Source organism: Lonchura striata, chromosome 12 (genome assembly GCF_050655825.1).
Source record: "Lonchura striata isolate lonStrDom1 chromosome 12, ASM5065582v1, whole genome shotgun sequence".
Taxonomy (NCBI): Eukaryota; Metazoa; Chordata; class Aves; order Passeriformes; family Estrildidae; genus Lonchura; species Lonchura striata.
Window position 1 is genome coordinate 1,185,536 of NC_140714.1, and position 12,774 is coordinate 1,198,309.

Here is a 12,774-nt window from a genome sequence, read left to right on the forward strand (position 1 = left end):
GGACTCTTCACTGCAAATTTCGGAGGCGAGCTCAGTTCTGAGGTGCATAACAAGATTCACAGCACTCCTCTAACAACACAGATCAAACGTTTACTGCAGATGCACTGGAGGCCGCGAGGAGACCCAAGAGAAGCAGCTCCACGTGCACCTTCACTCCCTCCCTGCAACACCTTTCCATTTCCCTGCTGCTGGAGAAAAAAACCTTGTTTATTTGAAATATGTTTATCCTACCTTGCTGCAGGCCAGCTCTCTTCAGGATTTCCTTTCTCCTTGTGGCACCCTGGCTGAATTTTAGAGGTGATCTCTCCAAGCTCCCCTCTCTGGATGCTGTCCAGGAGCTCAGCACAGCTCTCCTGTGCCAGTTGATGTGCCAGCGTTACAGATGTCTTCTGCCAGGGGCACACACTGTGCCAGCCCCTCCTGCTGTTTGCAGATGTTCTGTAAGTGCTCACCAGTGATGAGAACATGGAAAAATCCAGCAGCAACATCTTGGGATAACGGGTGGCTGCAGTTTGCAAACTGCCATCCGAGGTGGATAATGGACTTGGCAAAGCACGAGCTGGAAGGCATCAGACAAAGCAGACTGGAGGCCATTCAACCATCCAAAGAATGTTGGCATTGGCACCCAGCCTCCTCTGCAGCCAGACAACCCCAGGGGAGCAGCACATGGGCACCTTGAAGGACAAGTTCACGACTTCAAGTGAGACCAGCTCCAGTTTTTAAGTTTTTAACAGGACTTCATGGCTCAGTGCAGAGCTGGGATGATGCCCAGCACTCGGTGCCCCCAGAGGAAGCAGCACAGCCTGGCACAGCACCCGACAGGGCTGGGGATCCAGCTCCAGCTGCACTTCACTGAGTGCATCTCTCATCGTGTCTGTCCCACTTACAGCATCCCAGTCTGATCACCACAGGAGAAATCCTGCAGCACCTCTGATGCTCTGCTTCAGCTGCAGGTGCCTCCACTGCTCAGTGTGCTGTGTGCTAACTCAGAAACATGGAATCACACACTGCCTTGGGTTGGAAGGGACCTGAAATCCTGTCCAGGGCCACCCCTGCCATGGCAGGGACACCTCCCACTGTCCCAGGCTGCTCCAGCCCCAGTGTCCAACCTGGCCTTGGGCACTGCCAGGGATCCAGGGGCAGCCTCAGCTGCTCTGGGCACTTGTGCCAGGGCTGCCCACCCTCACAGGGAACAGTTCCTTCCCAATATCCCATCTAAATCTACCCTCCATCAGCTTAAAGTCATTATTTGTTACTTCATAAGAAACTTCGTCTGTTCAAACACCTCCTTTTCATTCTGCCTCGCTGCATGGAGTCAAAGAGCTGTGATCACCCCTGGAACCTTTGCCTTGCTCTGGCATCTCATGCAGAGCAATTTTTTATCTCCCTTATTTAGCACTTACAGCATCGGATACTGTTTTCAAACACAGAAGAAGAAGAAAACCAGTGAAACAGGAAAGAAAGGAGAAAAGTGAATTCCAGGTCTGGGTTATTACATGCCAAATTCCTACCCAGAATAAATTTTCACAATGGATCACATTGCAAATGCTGACAGACTCTTAATTGGAGCTCCAGCGAGCTCACGCACAGCTACAGAGCAACCATTTGGAAATGTCTTGTTTAAAATACATTGAGGTTATTCAAAGCAGATATTGATATTCTTGTGTAGTACGAGATGCCAACAACGCCTCGCAGGCATCTCGGAGCAGCAGAATCCTTTCCAGCAGCAGGTGGGATGAAATGCTGACAAATGGGGTGGAAGCAGCACACAGGAATAAACTCTATAATATCCTATTTGTTTCCCCAGCCTGGCTGCTGGTGTTGTTATTCCTCAGGAGCTGGCAGCTGCGAGCAGCCGGAGCACAATTCCCATTCCTGCAGCTCCGTCCCACGGGAGCTCGGCAGCGATTTGGGCTCTCCCCAGGAAAGCACAGGGTGGCCCTGGGACCACAGCTCTGCTGAACAAAGCTCTGCTCTTCCTCCCAGCAGGGCTGCAGCTCTGTTCACAGCGGCACCGCTGCCATCCCGAGAGGGACGAGCTGCCAGCTCGCCCTGCCCTGTGGCTGGCACACGAGGGGCAAACAGCTCCTGTCGTGCCCAGCCTCACAGGGCAGCAAAATCCCTCCTCGAGGGATGGACTCGGACCCTGTCAGGTGTACTTGCATCTCAGCAAGATCCAAGATGGAAAAGCCTTACTCAAGCAGAATGAAATAGGAAAAAAAAAAAATCAACATCAGGTTTTCAAAGCCTGCCAATTACAAAAAAAAAAATAGTTATTTTGTTCTACAAATCTTGTTTGGGACCCATGCAGGGAGGACTTAAAACACCTGAAGAGAATGTCTTGAGGAGAAGCAGCTCCTTGCAGAGCTCTGATTCTGCACAGCTCGGGCTCAGTGGGAGCCCTGCCAGTTCCTCGGCTTGGCCGGATTTTGGCCGGGCACCACGGCAGGTTTGCTCATCATTTATCATGATGTTGTCTCAGCTCGTGTTGCCTTAGCCATGAAATGAGACAATAAATATTTGCCTCCCTCCCACAGCTGGGGGGAGGTTTAATAAGCCGAGGCCTGCTCGCTGGCTGTGGGAATGCCAAGTGTGGAATTGCCTTGGGCTGGAGGAGCAGCACAGCAGTAAATGCAAAGGATGGGTAAACTGAGCTCCAAATGACCTCTGAGAGGTTCCCTAATCCATGGCTGCTCCATCATGGAAAAGGGCCTTGGGGTTGTCACCCCACCCAGCAAACAAAGGTGAGCTGCCCACAGCACAGACAGAGGAGTCAAGGGCACATTGCCCCGAGTGCCAAACATCTTTGAATGGAAGCTGAGCTCTAGATTGGGATTTTTTTCATTCAGAAATCACAGCATCCCAGAATCCCTGAGGCTGGAAATGCCCTCCCAGCCTACATAGTCCCACCTGTGCCCCATGCCCACCTTGTCCCCAGCCCAGAGCCCTGAGTGGCACCTCCAGGAATTCCTGGGACACCTCCAGGGATGGGCACTCCAACCCTCCCTGGGCAGTGCCAAACCCTGACCCCCTTTCCATGGGGAAATTCCTGCTGCTGTCCAGCCTGACCTGCCCCTGGCACAGCCTGAAGCCTTCTCCTCTTGCTCCTGGTGGTAGTAATGCTGCTCCCTGCCAACACAGGAAGGTAAAGTCAGACCAGAATCTTTATAAACAGCGTTCTGCCTTCTTCAGTAAAATATTTTCCATTTTTTCTCTAAGCTGTGAGCTTCTTGGCACCCCGTTTCTCCACTGCAGTACCTCCTCACAAATTCTGTCCATGGAGGACCTGGGTTTGCTCAATGTGAGCTAACAAACAGCATTTGTTACAGATCCCAAGGGCACGTTTCTCCTCCCAGCTTTGGGGAGACATGAGGGGGGACAGAACACAATGGACATTGAGCATCCTCACTCTTTCTGCACTCAGAGCAAAATAAATTAAGCTGAGGAGAAAATGAAGCACTTTTTGGTGAACTTCCAGAAGGGGGTTATGAATAATGCTCTTTGAATTCCAGGATGAAAAATAACTGAGCACAAGAATCAGGATTCTTGTGTCAAGCTGATTCTTTCAGCAAAGGAAACAGAGAACATTCATTCTCTCTGTGCTGGATGCACTGAAAGCCTCATCTTTAGGGAAAACATGGGTGCATTTTCACCTTGCTAGAGAAATATTAGAGAAAACACCCTCGGTGTCCTCTGTAGTCCTCCTCAAAACCCATGGGCTGCCACAGCTCAGAAAATCTGCCAGGTACCCACAGGCTCTGCTCTCCTGGAACCACTTCACTCTGAAGTGCTTCTCCAGCATCTCCACAGCAATTAAATTGAGATTTATGACTCAGATATCCAGAAAAGCTGTTCCACAAGTGATTTCAACTCAGGTTTAAGCACAGACACTCAGAACATTCCCAGACCCCTTGTATTTAGCATGCCACAGCCTGACCAACACAATCCAGAATAATGCAGTCAGATCCATTTAATGGACTGAGAGTCTCAGTTTGTGGGTGGAAGGGTTAAAATGTCTTCAGCCTCTGCTTTACTCAAGCACAGAATTTTAATGCTGCCTCAGAGCAAACATCACTTATCTTGTCTTTTACTATTGCAGTTTTTAAGTCTCACTACAATCATTTGATTACACTACAAGATGTGCATGTAATGCTCAGTATTACCTGTGGGTTTCTGAAACAAAAATCACATTTTATGCATTTTTACATCTCTAAATTGCTCTCTTTTGTTGCTGTAGTAGAAATCCCACTCACTCAGAAGCAGTTTGCCTTTGAGGGGAGCAAGGACAGATTATTCCCCAATGCTGGTGTGCCCTTGCACAGAATTCAGCTAAAAAGTTTCCCAAATATTTGGGGTCAACTTCAGAGAAGTGTTTTCTACTTTTCAGGATAATAAAGTCCTTTGCAGTAACAACCAGGGGACTAAGTGACAAATACAACTTAATCAAGGAAAAATCTATTTCAAACAGAAGACAAATTGCCTCAGGCCTTGGTAATTATCTCCCCGGGATTTATAATCAACTCTAATTTAATAATTGGCTTAATATTTCCTTTTTCAGATTTTCAATAATTAACCTGCAGTCTCTCAAAAACAATATTCCCAGGCACTTCACAGACTCATGTTATTGAATGAAAATAAAGTTAGATAAGCTGTCAGTGGATTAAAAATCAAAGGGTAAATGCTAATTCTTAGAAGGCTTTCACAACACACAAACGTGCAGGGAACAGGTCCAGGAGTGCTGCCATCCATGTGTGGGACCAGCACGAGGAGGTGCTGGAATGTCTAAATCCAGGCTGTAAAATCAAGGCAGATTAAGCTCTGTGAGCAGTGAGGGGAACGTGCAGCCCCACATCCCAAACCCTGTTCCCACTCATCATTCCCACAGCACACACCTGCCATGGCCTGCATGGGTTTGGAATTTTGTTTGCCACCAGAGTCCACTCAGTGTTCCCTCCTGGTCAGCTGAGGCCGTGCATCATGAAAAGCTGAATTTATAAAATGTTTTCACACCAGAGCAATGCAGGGGCTGCCAAAGGCCAGGAAATAATAATCAGTTGATGTTGGGAAAGTGCTGGCCCTTCTACCATTTTAAATACATTTATGGCTGAACTGCTGAAGGTCACCCCTGGATATTTTCTTTTCTTACGCAGGAACTTCAAGCCACACATTATCTCCTGTGTGGAAAAAGATTTGATAAAGCATTTAAAGATGCTCACCTCAAGGCACAGACCCTCAGGGCTGATCTACTGCAAGCCCTGGGGGCTTCTCCAACATTTTCCAGACACTTGTGGAGGTGCCCACCTGAAGAGCCTTGCCTTTGATATCTGCTGGTGTTGACTAGAAAATCTCATTCTGAGAGCAAATCACAACGCAGAACTTCACACGGCTTTTCAGGTGTCACACATTAGCTTTAAATCTGCTGAGAAATGGCTTTTCCTTGGATAAAACACCAATCCTCTCCACCAGCATGGCACGAAGTGCTCGGATTTTGGCGGCCCTTTCATTGCCAGGGCAGGGAGGGCTCCACCTGCTCGGGGGATTGGGGGCTGCAGGTCCCAGCGTGGCACAGGGACAGGCAGGGCTGCTCAGCTCCATCAGCGTGCCTCTCTCACACTGCCATAAAGCAATTGCAAAGCTGAACAGCTGAGGTAGAAATAACAGGCTGAAATAACACCGAGGTCTCTGAGCAAACTCACCCGCAGGACTGAATTATTCTCTCCTTCAGCTGGGTGAAATCAGCCCCAATGAGGTATTTCATACCAGAGTGGCTGGATCACGTTAACTTTTTGTCATGGCTTATTTCAGGGAAGTTGGGTCTCAAATCAGCCCCAGTCTGGAACTTTGGCAGTACTTGCAAAGTTAAAATGCGTTGGGCAGATAAAGTCTGTTTATTTTAATTTTCTAATATCATTATGAATTCAGAAATCAGTTACCATGAATTTTATAAATAGAGAAAAAAATAATAATAATTTAAAATTCAGTCTCCTAGCCTTTTGGGATTGCTAGGTGTTTTATAAACCTGTTTTCTTTTCGTAATCTTCCTTCACCAAAACACAGCACTTCCTTTGAAGGAAGCAGAGAAAGAGCTGTTCTCACACTGCTCCAAAGTCACCTTCCCCCTTCATTTTGCCTCTTTACTACTTTATTACTCTTCTTACTCAAAGTTTCCTACTTTGTTATTACCTGATTTTAAACAGAGCCAATCCAGCGCTGGGAGATCAGATTCAGCTGATGTGGGGGCAGCTGCACCCATTCCTTAAAACCACCCCCATCCCAGTGACCCCCTTACTGGTCCCACACCAAAATCTCTGTCCAGAAGCCACCTGTTTATGTTAATCTTCCCCTTCATTTGCAGCCTCTGAAGGGAAAAAGTGTGCAGAAAAAAGGTGAAAATGTATTTAAGACCTCCTAGCCATCAATAAAGGCAGGGCTCCAGAAGGCAGAGTGTTCCCTCCTGCACTGCCTACCCTGGAAATATTGATAGTGTTGTGGGAGAGCTTTTCTCCTTCCTGCTGCCTTTCGAAAATACTGATAATATGAATGTTCCCATTAGGAAGAAATATGTCACATCAAAATTAATGGTATTCAGCCAATAACAATGCGACTCTGGCTGTCAGGTTGACTCAATTCCAGGGCAGCAGAGCAGTTCTGCCATTCAGACCTTATTCAGAGGCAGAGATGATTGCAGGCGATTCTCCCAGGCTGCAGAGCCTTGAGGTGTGCCCCAAATCCCAGTGACTGATTGCAGCCTTCCACAAAACCCTTTTTCTGAGAGCTGGGCACCGTCCTGACCCCAAACCTGCAACACCTCCAGGGGGAAAGTGGGAATGTTGTTACTTCACCTCCTCACTGGTTAGAAAGGCTCAGATCTGCTCTGGCTGTTTGACCATCTTGCTTTACTCAGTTTCAGGTTTAAAAGCAGACCAGTGTCCTCAACATAATATTTGACTCCTTTTTATTGAAATATTCAACAGCAAGTTAAACACTTGTTAAGGTAACTGACATAAAAGATTTCTTTGCTTGCTTTTCTTATTCAAAAAGTTGCCTCAAAAGATAAAAATGTGTTAACTTAGCTAAACTGCAGCAAGACCAGACTGGAGGTATCTGCTACAGCCTCCAAGACTGACATTAAATCTTTATTCTAAAGAAGGTTATGGAGAGATCAATGCTCCAGGGTGATAAAGTGACTAAATCATTTCATACGAGCAGCAGATGTTTCACTGGCAGGCAGTGGACAAAGGGAATCTGAAATGAGGTTGCAAACTGAGGTGCCCACAATGACACTGACACAAACCTTAAATATTCCAAGTACAACAAGAATGTGACATTGTGACAAATTAGCAATGCCAGCAGCTCCTGTGGTATGAAATTCAGTATTAATGACCACAAAAACACAGCTATCCATGCCCCAGACACTTTAAATGTTTCCTGAAGTACCCAGTGGTATTTTGAGAAGTGCCCAAGCATTTATCCTGTTGATATAATTAGATAAACACTTCTGAAAATTATATTTGGTGCCTTTAAGAACAAGTCTGCTGGAGCTGGTTTGATGAATGCAATAACTTTTAGTTCAATCTAAATCTCCTCCCAGACTAAATTGTTCCTCACCAGGACTAACCAAGTTTAAATATTACTGTTTAAATTCAGAATTTATTCCTGGAAAAAATCCTTCTCTGCTTAGCAAACAGATTTGCTCTTCTAGCTCCAACTCTTGTGGCATCCCAGCCTAATTGTGGCCAGTTCCCTGCAGAACTCTCATTGCACTGGGAATTCTTGATGATTTCCTTTAAGTTTCCGTTAGCAGCGTTAGGTTTTCTGGAAAGATCAGAAATACCTAACAGAAAAGATCTTTTCTCAGTTTCACTCCCAGTGACCAACACTGGCTCCCATTCTCCACCCAGGCAGAGCTCACAGGCCAAATACAGCAGTTAAAAGCCCCGAGGAGCCAGCCTGGCGCAGCAAATGTGGCTGAAATCACCTTTGGCTGAAAATTCCTGGGCTTTGGCTGCTTTAAGGCAGGAAGCCCCGAATGTCACCTTGGAGGGGATGCAGTGCTGACCCCCCAAACCCCAGCAGACACAACACATTCCCACAGGAGCCTGCCCAGGATCCACCACCTGACAATCAGCAGTGCTGGAGCGTGTCATTAATGAGCAATACAATCAATTAACAGAATGAAATCTGAGAGCAATGGCTCCAAAGCAAAGGCTCAGAGCATCTCCTCGATGTTCTGTGAGCCTGCTCCCCCCAGAGAGCTCCTGGCCCAAGGCTCCCAGGGTGTCAGATCCTGTCCAGGAGCAGGGCTGGCTCTGGGATCAGACCTTCCCAGGGTGTCAGATCCTGTCCAGGAGCAGGGCTGGCTCTGGGATCAGACCTTCCCAGGGTGTCACATCCTCTCCAGGAGCAGGGCTGGCTCTGGGATCAGACCTTGGACCAGGAGCTGATCCCAGGAGCAGGGCTGGCTCTGGGATCAGACCTTCCCCCAGAGCTCTCCCTTCCCTCTGCATGAGGAAAAGGGAAAATGGCTCCACCGAGCTCTGCGAGCCAGACTGAAAATATGGGGAAAACAAACAGCAAATTGTTATGAGGAGAACACAGAATTAGATGGAAAATTGCTGTGGACTCGCTGCACTTTCACAAACCTATTTGGCTGCTACCACTAGAGAGTGATCTTCCAATATTTCCCTTGCTTTAGAACAAGCACAGTTTGTTTTGCAGTATTTCTGCAAAGAGAAAATTACTCCTGATTATACTCTCTGCAGGAATCTATTTTTGAATCTATTTCTTCTTTTTTCCCCCCTCGACTCTCTTTTTTGAAGTTCAGATATGCTCTTTTCAGGCTGACAGTAAAATCAGGAACTGATTGGAGCTGTTCTGAACAACAAAATCATCTCAGAAGCCGAGAGATGATGTGAGAGGTAGGAATGTAAACTAAAGAGCTCCTGGTTTTACACCTGTACTACAGCACAAAGTGTCCAAAAGAATCAAATTATAATTTAATTTGTTTAATCAGTCATATAGATTTATTTTTATACCAAGTGCTTGAGATTTTTGAGCCACATTTGTTTCATGAGCCATAAAAAACAACTGTTTGCCATCTGAGTATAAAATGAAAACAACCAGCTATTTAATTTATTTGTTATATTTAACCATGAGTATTTCTTAAGTAATTGTTCACTATTTAGGATCTGTTTGATTGCTCCTTGACCCCACACTCAAATATAAATTGACTTCATTCACAACTGTCACTGGGACTATTAGGACTGAGTGAAGGGATCAGAACAATGATTTGGAACGTGTCTTAAATCATGGAATTATTAAGATTGAAAAAGACCTTTAAGATCATGAGTCCATCACCAGAACAATGGAGGAAGGACTAAAACAATATCAAAGTTGTAATATGGAAGAACTAACTACTGCTGTTGCCTCATGAATATTTGATGGTAATATTAAAATATTGTAATCACCTCTCCTAGACCCAGCTCTGCTGAAATGCCAATGAGATCAAGGTGATTAAAGGCACCACAGTATCCATTAAGGCTCAAATACCAGCACCCATGATTTCTTTTCCATCACAATTACACTGAATTATTAAAATGCATATTCCATATGTTGTACAGCAAAGTTTTACCTGTGGAGACTCCGCTAGCATCAAAATGCAGATTTTAATTTTGCTTAACAACACAAATGAAGTAAAGACCCCATCAGAGAATGTTATCATTCAAAACATTTTTTCATTGCCATAATAAAACTTGGAATGAAGTGGCAAAGCAGCTGCACTTACTCTTAAGCACAACAGCCAAAATCTTCATGGAGAGTGAGCAGGAACTGTCCAAAACAGCGTTCAGGGCACCACGTCCACACCAAGACAATAATTCCATGTATTTTCATTTGAAAAAGCCACACTCTTCATATGCATTTTGTGCATGGCCTTGTGAACATCCCCTAATTTCAAAGGGAAAGAAAAAAAAAACAGTTAAATTGACAGGAAAACCCCACTATTTATAAACAGATTTTGAAGCTTTTGGAAGCCTCAGCTCTGCAGTGTTGTCGTGCAGCTCTGGGTTACACACATTCCTGAAAGAATGGACTGATCTGGGTAAATATGGGTGTAAGAGAATGTTCTGGATAAATACAGGTGTAAGACTCCCCCATCTCCCTGGGTGTGAGCCACCTTCAGCTCCAGGAAAATCCTGAGCCCATGCTGTTACCATGGTGACTGTTCCAAACCTCCCCCCAGCTCCTGCACTTCCAGGGATTTTTTGGGTTTTTCCGACAGCTGTGTCTGGATGCAGCTCCTGGCTCATGGGGGGACACTGGGATCCATCTCCAGCCCCCGTTCCAGCACCAGCACCTCCATATTCCCCATTTCCCAAGGACAACACTTCCTTTTGAGCAGCTCATGAGACAAAGGTGATCCCTGGTGCTGTAGGGATTTACTGGGAAAGGGGAAATCCCCAAACCAGCAGCTGTGGTGAGCGGAGCATCCCAGAAACTCTGGGCTTGTCCAAAAGGGAAGCAGCAATTACAGAGAATTCCAGAAGGGAATTACTGGGATTTACTGGGAAAGGGGAAATCCCCAAACCAGCAGCTGTGGTGAGCAGAGCATCCCACACTGGGAAACTCTGAAACTCTGGGCTTGTCCAAAAGGGAAGCAGCAATTACAGAGAATTCCAGAAGGGCAGCAGGGCAAGGCAGGGGTGCTCCATGGAGGGAAGGGCTCTGCCAGCCCAGCCCTGCTCCCCTGGGATGGAGCTGCAGCTCCAAGGAGATTCCCTGGGAATTGTTTCACATTCCACATCAGCCACTGGATGGTTTCCCCGGGCAGCCAACCCAGAGTGACCCAAAGTGGCTGGTGGTGCCCCAGGCAGCTTGGCCAGCTCCTCAGGGGTGGGGCTGCATGAGTCCCAGCTGCTCCGGAGCAGAAATGTCACCAGTTGGTCACACTGCCACTCGGAGAAATGCTCCAGCTGGGATAAAAGATTCCACTCCTCTTGCTGAGCTCTGTGAGCTTTCATGCCTCTGTGTGGTGGTGCTCTTCCTTTGATCTTAAGCACATCTTTTATCCCACAAGCGTCCAGGGGAGATTAAAGGAGGAGGCAGGAGGTTAATCAGACCTGACAGACTTGGTGGCGTTCTGGGATGAAGGAGAAGGGAGGGGGTGAGTGGCATCAGCTGCCTGGGCTTGTGCTGCCCACATGGCATCCATGTCTCCAGGATGGAGTCTGGCCTCGGAGGGACTGCTCAGGATGAGGAATTGGGTGCTCCAGGAGCTCTGCGTCCCTGCAGGGACAGCAGTGAGCAGGGAGGTTCCTCAGGAATGGCACTGTGTGGCACAGGCAGGGACATTCCTGTTCCTCAGGAGTGGCACTGTGTGGCACAGGCAGGACTGGACACACACAGATTTGCCACAATTCTACTCATTCCCACCAGGGTTATTCTTCCTCCTATGTGGCAAGCACATTTCTCCCTCTCAGGATTTTTCATAGAGGAGCACAGAGAGAAGAAAGAGAAAACAATTTCTATTTCTGCTCCTTGTTTTTCCCATGTGTTTGGAGAATTGTTTCCCTGGGGTGAGTGCTTGGTTGGATTCTGGTGAGGATTGTTTGAGCTGGTGGCCAATCCAACCCACCTGGGGCTGGGCTCAGAGAGGGGCACGAGTTGAGCGAGTTAGAGATGGAGTCAGAGAAAGTAGTATGTAGTTTTAGTATCCTCCTTTTATACAGCATATTGATGTATTTTAGCATAGTTATAATAAAGAAATCACTCGGCCTTCTGAATTGACTCAGACATCGTCATTTCCTCCCATTGGGTTCTCCTGCATTTACAATACTCCTGCTCTGTTCCTCCTGCTCTTTTGTTGGACTGTAAGGTAGAAAAAGTGAAGGTCATTCATAATTCAGAGCTGCAGAAACAAAAACATCCTGAGGGCTGCAAAGTCTAGCCAGACAATAAACGAAGTTTGGGTGGATCATCTTTTCTCTGGGCTCTCTTTAAGGACTCAAACATCCCACTTTTCCACAGAGATCCTTTTGACCTTAGTTTTGTACATTTTGACCTCAGTTTCTGGAGACTTTTCTACAACTGTGCCTGTCTCAGGAACGAGACAAGTCCCAGAATTGCACTGGGATGGGCCTGGAAAAATTTTAAATGGAAAAATTCAAGAGGAGAAATGTGATCAATCTAAGGAGCACCAGGGCTGAACATCCCAGAGGGCCTTAGCTGCTTCAGACCCACCAGTATCAGACCTGAGCAGACACAAAATCATCCAATTCCACCCCTAGGTCAGAAAAAACCCAGACACAGCTAAAAATGACTTTAACCCCCACTGTGGGCACTCAGAGCTCCATAGAATTTTAGTGTTTGCTTTTTTAATTGCCTTTAGAGACGTCTTCAAAAACCTACACTAAAATGAGCTTTTTACTCCAAGCAAGCTCCCAGAGAATGGGGTATTTCTATAACTGTATCAGCTGCAACTTGTGTTTTCAGGCAAAAATGTTTTCTGAACAAAAATAAAGAGTTTAGTGCAGTACATAAATGGCTGAAATACAGCAGCTATTACAGGAATGGAAAGAGGACTACAATGCCTACATAAATTGATAGCTCCATTTCTCAGTGAGATACACAAGCTGGTAAAATAAACCATGTATTACAGTAATGGCAGAGCACAGGAGCACCTGGAGAGGTCTCTCTGCGTAACAAATGTATATGAACTTGTCTCTGCCATCTCCCAACACACAATTACTGATTTACCGTGGGGCTTCCAAAGGCAGC

The 12,774-nt window shown here is 46.4% G+C and overlaps 1 protein-coding gene across 1 annotated transcript in view; it reads right to left on the minus strand.

Moving 5' to 3' along the window:
- The window catches only part of LOC110469858 (uncharacterized), a 102,191-nt gene that overhangs the window by 52,742 nt on the left and 36,675 nt on the right, over window positions 1-12,774 (minus strand). Inside the window, exon 9 of the mRNA XM_085590243.1 lies at window positions 232-9,945. The gene's annotated coding sequence lies outside the window, so the exon portion shown is untranslated. The remainder of the gene's footprint in view (window positions 1-231; window positions 9,946-12,774) is intronic.